This window comes from Orycteropus afer, unplaced genomic scaffold, assembly GCF_000298275.1.
Source record: "Orycteropus afer afer isolate SDZICR_OR568_19922 unplaced genomic scaffold, OryAfe1.0 scaffold00136, whole genome shotgun sequence".
NCBI classification, from domain to species: domain Eukaryota; kingdom Metazoa; phylum Chordata; class Mammalia; order Tubulidentata; family Orycteropodidae; genus Orycteropus; species Orycteropus afer.
In genome coordinates this window covers 4747123-4754957 of record NW_006921723.1, presented here as the reverse complement: position 1 = coordinate 4754957, position 7835 = coordinate 4747123, and the positions used below count along the sequence as shown (strand labels likewise).

General features: G+C 38.4%; 1 protein-coding gene and 1 pseudogene across 1 annotated transcript in view; both read left to right on the top strand.

Annotated features, from left to right (window-relative positions):
- The window catches only part of LOC103200839 (cyclin-dependent kinase 11B), a 32000-nt gene that overhangs the window by 14595 nt on the left and 9570 nt on the right, over positions 1 to 7835 (top strand). The gene's annotated exons all lie outside the window — the stretch shown is intronic.
- Positions 4499 to 5194, top strand: LOC122150411 (annotated as a pseudogene).

The window sequence follows — 7835 nt, the reverse complement described above, 5'->3', positions numbered from 1 at the left end:
CTCAGCATAATGTCCTCCAAGTTCATCCATGTTATGAGGTGTTTTGCAGATTTTACATTATTCTTTAGCGTTGCATAGTATTCCATTGTGTGAATGTACCAAAGTTTATTACCAAGTAGTTTTTAAGGTGGGTGTTACTTGTTTTCCATGTGTTTGCTCTTTTTCTGGTGATGTTCCTATTGTTGATTTCTAATTTTATAGCACTGTAATCTGAGAAGATGTTTTACAGTATTTCAATATAATATTTTAAATTTATCAAGGCTTGCTTTGTCCTCCTTGAAGGCTAAGGTGCAGCTAACCCAAGCCATGGTATTTTCAGTCACCTCAGTCACCTCATATGCATGTGAGATCTGGACAGTGAATAAGGAAGAAGAGTTGATGCTTTTGAGTTGTGGTATTGGCAAAGAATCCTGAGAGTACTGTGGACAGCTAAAAGAACTAACAAATCTGTCCTGGAAGAAGTGCAGCCGAATGCTCCTTGGAAGTGAGAATGGCCAGACTTAGTCTCACCTACTTTGGTCATGTTATCAGAAGGGGCCATTCCCTGGAGAAGGATATCATGCTTGGTAAAGTGGAGGGTCAATGAAAAAGGAGAAGGCCCTCAATGAGATGGATTGACACAGTGGCTTCAACGATGGGCTTAGGTAGAGCAGTGATGGTGAGGCTGGCATAGGATCGGGAGGTGTTTTATTTTGTTGTGCATAGGGTCACTGTGAGTCGGAGGTGATTTGACGGCATCTAACAACAACAACATGTGGTCTATCCTAGAGAATGTTTCATGTGCACTGAAAAAGAATGTATATTGTACTGTTGTGGGGTGAAGTGCTCTATAGATGTCTATAAGGTCAAGTTGGTTGATTGTATTGTTTAGTTCTTCTGTGTCCTTGTTGAGTTTCTTTCGTTGTGAGTGGTGTATTAAAGTCAGGAGACTATGACTGTGGAGTCACCTATTTGTGTTTTTGAGGCTCTTTCATTGGCTGTGGAGATATTTGTATGGTTATGTCCTTTGTTCAGTCAATCCTTTAATCATTACATAACGTCCTTCCTTGTCTCTTACGGTTTTTGTCTTAAAGTCAATTTTATCAGAAATTAATATGGCCACTCCTGCTCTTTTTTTTTATTGCAATTTGCTTGATAAGTCTTTTCCAGCCTTTGATTTTTAGTCTGTTTTTTTGTCTGTCTCTAAGGTTGTGTCTCTTGTAGACAGCATATTGATGGATTATGTTTTCTTATCCAGTCTGCATTTCTCCATCTCTTGAGTGGTGCTTTGAATTCATTCACATTTAGTGACAAGTATGAATTTGTTGCTGTCATTTTGTTACATGTTTTTTTCATGGTGTTGCTGATTTCTTTATTCCATATACATTTCTGTGTTGAGCTCATTTTGTTTATGAACCATGTTATTTCCTTCATTGCTATTTTAGTATATGCTAAGTATTTGTGCTTATTCTTTGTTAAATTTGATGCAAAGGTTTATTATTTTTCTTTGATGTTACCCTTTAAGGAGCTCTGGTAGCATAGCGCCTAAGGCACTTGACTGCTTACCAAAAGGCTGGCGGTTCAAACCCACCAGCCACCCCTCGGAAGGAAGGTTGGGTAGTCCTACTTCTGTAGTGATACTGCCTCGGAAACCCAAGGAGGGGTCGCTATGACTCAGGGCCGACTCGACGGCAAACAACAACAACAACAACTGATTTATAATTTTCTTCCCAAGTTTAGAATAGTCTCTTCTGTCTTGCAATTGTCTTGACTTCCTCACCAGTTAGACTTTCTATAACTCTGCTATTTATTCCCTCTTTTTGGTTTATAGTTGTTTTCATTTGGCAATTGATGTCTTTGGTTTCCTGTTCACAGTCTTGCAAGCTAATTTACTTTGGATTCTTCCATAACTGTGTTGGTTTCTGGGTTTGTCATCATGTATGTTAATCATAGGTTGTTATTTGCTGTTTGTTCCCTGTCATGGGGAATCCCTTTAACATCTCTTGCAAGGTTGGCCTGGTTTTAAAAAATTTCCTTTAATTTCTGCTTATCTGGAAATGCCCTACTTTCACCATCATATTTGAGGGACAATTTTGCTGAGTATATAATTCTTGGTTGGAAAATTTTTTCTTTCAGGGTCTTACGTATATCATCCCATTGTGTTCTCGTCTACATGATTTCTGCCAAGAAATCCGAGCTTAGTCTTATTGGTTGCCCTTTGTAGGTAACTTCTTTTTTCCATGCTACCTTCAGAATTCTTTCTGTGTCTTTGGTTTTGGTGAGTTTAATGATGATAAGTCTTGGTGATTTTCTTTTGGGATCTATCCTGTTTGCGGTTTGTTGGACTTCTTGAATGGATATATTATTCTCTTCTTTCATCATATCAGAGAAATTTTCTTCTAACAAATCTTCAACAGTTTTCTCTGTCTCTAACTTTTCTGGAATTCCAATTACATGTAAATTATTCCTTTGATGGTATCCCTTAGGCTTGCTTCATTTTGTTTTGATCTTATTTCTTAGTGATCCCTTACCAAAATAGTATTGAGGTATTTGTCTTCAGTCTCATTAATTCTGCCTTCCATTGATTCAGTTCTCCTTTGCTCTTTCAATGTGTTACCTATTTCTGAAAATTTGGTATTAATCTTCCAGAGATAGGGGAAGACCACACCTCTGTTCACCAAGAGATTGTGGGATATAAGAATTACAAGTGGAATATCACACATTTCCATTCATCAGACTGCAGTGTAGTTGCCTGTGCTGTCTTTGGCAAGTGAAGCTTATTATTAGGTCTCTGGGATTTGAGCACAGCTTGCAATTACTCAAAATGACTGTACCCCCAGGACAGCCAAAAGTCCACATCCCAATTGGTCTTCTTATTTGCTGTTTTCTTTTCTAGTCATCTGCTAACAGTGCAGTTGTCCATGTATTCCTTGGTGAACAGGGCCGATTTTTTGGTTGCTGCCCAGATCCTAATGCCACTTGTAAATATTTAAACTGACTGTGCCATCAGGATAGCTGACAGTCTGCAGCTTCCTTTGTCTCCTTATTCACTGTTTTTATTCAGGTTCTTCTACTGGTAGGTATTTAATCTGCTTCTTTATCACTACTTTCAAAACTTGGGGCTCCAGTATTATCTTCTGTATGTTTCAATTGGTTTCTTGTTTCTTTGTTGAAGAGAGTCTGTGTAGTTTGTCTGCCAATTCCACCATCTTGCTGGAATTGACCAGAAAGTAAGTTTTTACAGCATATAGAAATGGCTGTGAAGAGATAATGAAAGGAACCATAGGGCTGTGTGTTGGCTTACTCCAGCTGGAGGTCCTGGAGTAGGGGAGGTAAATCGGGAACCAGATTATGAACAGGATCCCAAACTGGTGCCACGAGACCATCTTCAGTGGGGAGTGGGCTGTAAAGGAGGGACAAAGGCTAGTATCATGAAGTAGGAATTCAGACATGAGAAAATAAAAGTTTACTGTATTTTTACGTAAATAATGCATGCATTATATGTTGTTCGTTTTTGCAAACCACACAACACCCCCTGCCCTGTGCACTCTAGTTTCCTATATGTGTTATATGCATGGGTGTGTTATATGTCAAAAATATAATAGATTAGATTTGTAATGCTGGAGATAGAAGGAAGATACAGCCATGAGAAACACTCTTCCTTGACCATTTAGTTAACTACAGATTTGGAGCAGCAGACAACCCCTACCCTGCAGGCAGTGCCCCACCCAACAGCATTTTCAGTGGAACTTATGCTTTCTGGTGAGGCAAGAAAAGAGGCCCTTAGATCTATTAGCGTAGGTTGCATTTCATAAGCTTGTTTCTGCCTGAGATTGTGCACACATGCTATAGAGACTGCGAAATGCTTGAGCCACCACATGCTTCAGGCCAACCCAGAAGATGCACTCTTATGAAAGGCCTTGGCAGAAAGTAAAAGCTGGATAGACTTGAAAACAGCCTGAACTTTGAAGGAGAACATACATATGATTATAGCTCAGTAGGAGAGGGGAGAGAAAGAGAGTCAAAAGATATTTTTTAAAATAATGACAGAAAATTTCTCAGATTTGATGCAAAACACATATCTAAGAAGCTCAATAAACCTCAAGTAGGATAAATATAAAGAAATTCACACTGGACATTTAATAGTCAAACTATTGAAAATCAAAGAGAAGATCTTGAAAACAGAAAGAGAAAAATGACTCATCACATATAAGGGGAGCTCCAGCACTGTCAGCAGCTGACTTCTCATCAGAAACATGGAGGCCAGAAGGCAGTGGAATGACATACTCAAATTGCCTTGGGGGTGAAAGTGTCAGCCAAGAACTCTATATCCAGCAAAACTCTTCTTCAGAAATGAAGGGTAAATAAAAACATTCGCAGGTAGATAAAGACTGGTGAATTTCATTGCTAACAAACCTCCCTTAAGAAATATTTTAGGGTCACCATGATGATTGTGAGGCTGGGTGACTGGTCCTGCTTCCAGATTCTCGGCAGCCGCTGCTTAAGCATGGCTTGCACCATGGCCACTTCCGTCACCACCTCAGAGCATTTTGAGAAGCTGCACAAGATCTTCCACAGCCTCCATGAGGACCTACGGGGGTGCCTGGGCAGCTGCTGGGGATGGCAGGGACCAAAGAGAAGAAGAAATTGATCATAGATTTTGATGAAGAGCAACAGGAAGCAAATGAAACGCTAGCAGAGATGGAGGAGGAACTACGTTATGCACCCCTATCTCTGTAACCCCATGATGTCCAAACTTCAAACCTACTGTAAGGACCTGGCCAAACTCCATCGGGAGGTGAGAAACACACCTTTGACACAGCCACTCCTAGGGGCCAAGGAGATATGAAATACAGCACATATGCTGTGGAGAAAGAGCACATGAATCGGCTACAGTCTCAAAGAGCATTGCTTTTGCAGGGCACTGACAGCCTGAACCAGGCCACCCAGAGTATTGAGCATTCTCATCGGATTGCCACAGAGACTGACCATATTGGCTCAGAAATCAGAGGAGCTAGGGAAGCAACGAAAATAACTGGAACGTACCAAGAACAGACTGATAAACAAAAGTGAAAACTTGAGCAAAAGTTGAAAGAGTTTCTGGACAGTGTCCAGAAAAGTGGTGACCAATAAGCTGCTGCTTTCCATTGTCATCTTACTGGTGCTCGCCATCCTGGGAGGCCTGGTTTATTACAAATTCTTTCATAAGCATTGAACTTCCTATAGAGAAGGATTTCTGAACCAGACCTTTGACCCTGTGAATGAATGATATTAGGGACATGGAATAAGTGAGCTGCTGCTATAGGCTAACAGTTCAAGGATGCACTGTAGGGATGAGGGTGGGAAGACAGAAAGCCACTTAAATGTGAAGGAGCATCAGCAAGGCCAGAATGATACACCAAGGTAATAAATGTTGTTTATGACTTTAAAAAATATATATATATATTTTAGGAGGACCTTCAGGCTGAATGGAAATGATGCCAGATGCTGACTTGAATCCAGAGGAAGAAAAGATAAGCACTGGAAATGGGACATATGTAGGTTAATATAAAAGAGACTATAAATAATTTTTTCTCATATCTCCTGTTCTAAGACATGTGATTCTGTAAAACAATAATTACTATAAATGTATTGTGCAATCTATAAAGTATACACGTTGCACAAAAGAGAAGGGAGGAAATGGAGCTAGATTAGAACAAAGTATATGTTTTATCAAAATTAAGTTAGTATTAATCTGGTAAGTTAAGATTCATATTGCATTCCTTGGAGCAACCACTAAGAAAATAGGAAAACCAAAACAATGGTATGATAAAAATACTTAGAACAAAAAAGGCAGTCAAAGAAAAACAGAGAAACAAAAAAAGAAAGGAGACGTAGCAAAATCAAAGAGCAAAAAGGCATGCGTACGTAATAACATGGATGTACTTGGAAGACATTATGCTGAGTGAAATAGTCACTGAAGGACAAATATAGTATTAGTTCATTATTGTAAAAAGTCAAGAAAAGGTTTATATATGGAAGGAAACTTTCTTGGTTTTCAGGGGTAGTGGGGAGGGGAACACTGCAAAAAAAAATGCATTGACCCATATCACTTTAGTTTTGTGTATTTCACTGTACATAAATTACATTTCAATAAAATGCATTAAAAAACATGTATATGTCCAACCATATTCATAATTACATTCACTATGAATGGTCTCTGTATTGTAAACAACAGGTAGAGATTGTCATGTAGAAAATCACTAACTATACAACAGTTATATCTTAGATTCAAACACAAAAATAGGTTGATAATGGGTAAGTCATGGCATGCAAGTAGTTATGCTAAGAACTGGAATGGCTCTATTAATAATAAAATAGACTTTAAGACAACAGGTATTAAAAGCAAAGGGGAACTTCACAACAAAAGGGCCAATACATTGAGAACATAGCCCAAAAAATAAATGAACCAGAACTGACAGAATTGAAAGAAGAAAAAGATAAATTATAGTTAGTGGTGAAATGGTTAAATGCTTAGCTACTAATTGGAAGATTGGCAGTTCGATCCTACCAACTACTCTGCTGGAGAAGTGGCAGTCTGTTCCTGTAAAGATTTCAGCCTCAGAAATCCTATGGGGCAGTCTCAGCCCTATAGAGTCACTGAGTTGGAATCAATTTGATGGCACCTAAGAATATTTGTTAATAGGACAGTTACAGAAAATAAGCCAGGATATAGAAGACATGGAAAACACTGTCAGCTAAATCTAACTGACATATACATACACCACCACCCACAGCTGCAGAACACACGTTCTTTCCAAGAGCACATGGAACATTCACCAGGGTAGACCATGTGCTAGGCCATAAAAATAAGTCTCAGGCTAAAAGGATTAAAATCTTACAAAGTATGTTATCTTACCACAAAAGAATTATTTTAGAAATCAACAACAGAAAGAAATCTTGGAAAGCTCTCAAATATTTGGAAATTAAACAGCACATTTCTAAGTAACTTAGGACTCGAAGAATAAACTTTAGGGAACAATAGAAAGTATTTTGAACTGAAACTTTAAGGAAAAATAGAAAGTATTTTGGACTAAATGAAAATAAAAAATACGTACTAAAACTTATGCAGCTAAGCAGTACTTAGATATGCATGACTTTAAACACATCAGAAAAGAATGATCTTGAACCAATAATGTAATCTTCTACCATAGGAATCTAGAAAAAGAAAAACAGGCTACAACTACAGTAAGCAGAAGAGAGCAAATAATAAAGATTAGATTAGAAAACAGCAAAACAGTAGAGAAGAACAGTATAACCAAAAGTTGGTTCTTTGAAAAGATAACAAAATTGACAGACTTTTAGCTTGACTGGCAAAGGAAAAAATAAAAAACCAGGAAGAAAGAAAACATGGAACAAAGCTCAGAATCACAAAGACCAGGCTTACTGGTCTAATAGAGACTGGTGGAACCCCAAGACTATGGCCTTTAGACACCCTTCAAGCTGGGAACTGAACCTAACGCCTATGGCTCAACTTTCAGCCAAACCATACGCCCATAAGGTGAATAGTAAAACCAGGTACACACTCATTAGAACAATCAACCATACAACATTAAGAGGGCAACATTTGCCTGGGAATAAAGCTCAGAAGCCAGGAAGGAATTGGAAATAAGATTAAAGGGAAATGGTAAACACAGAGGAAGTGGAGGAAGAGTGCTGTTATAATGTGGGGATTGCAGTCAGTGTCATGAGACAAAAAGTGTATGAATTGTTGAATCGAAACCCAGTTTGTTCTGTAAACTTTCACCCAAATCACAATTTAAAAAGAGAGAAGATGCAAATTACCAAAATTGGAAGTAAGAGGTACCATGACAACC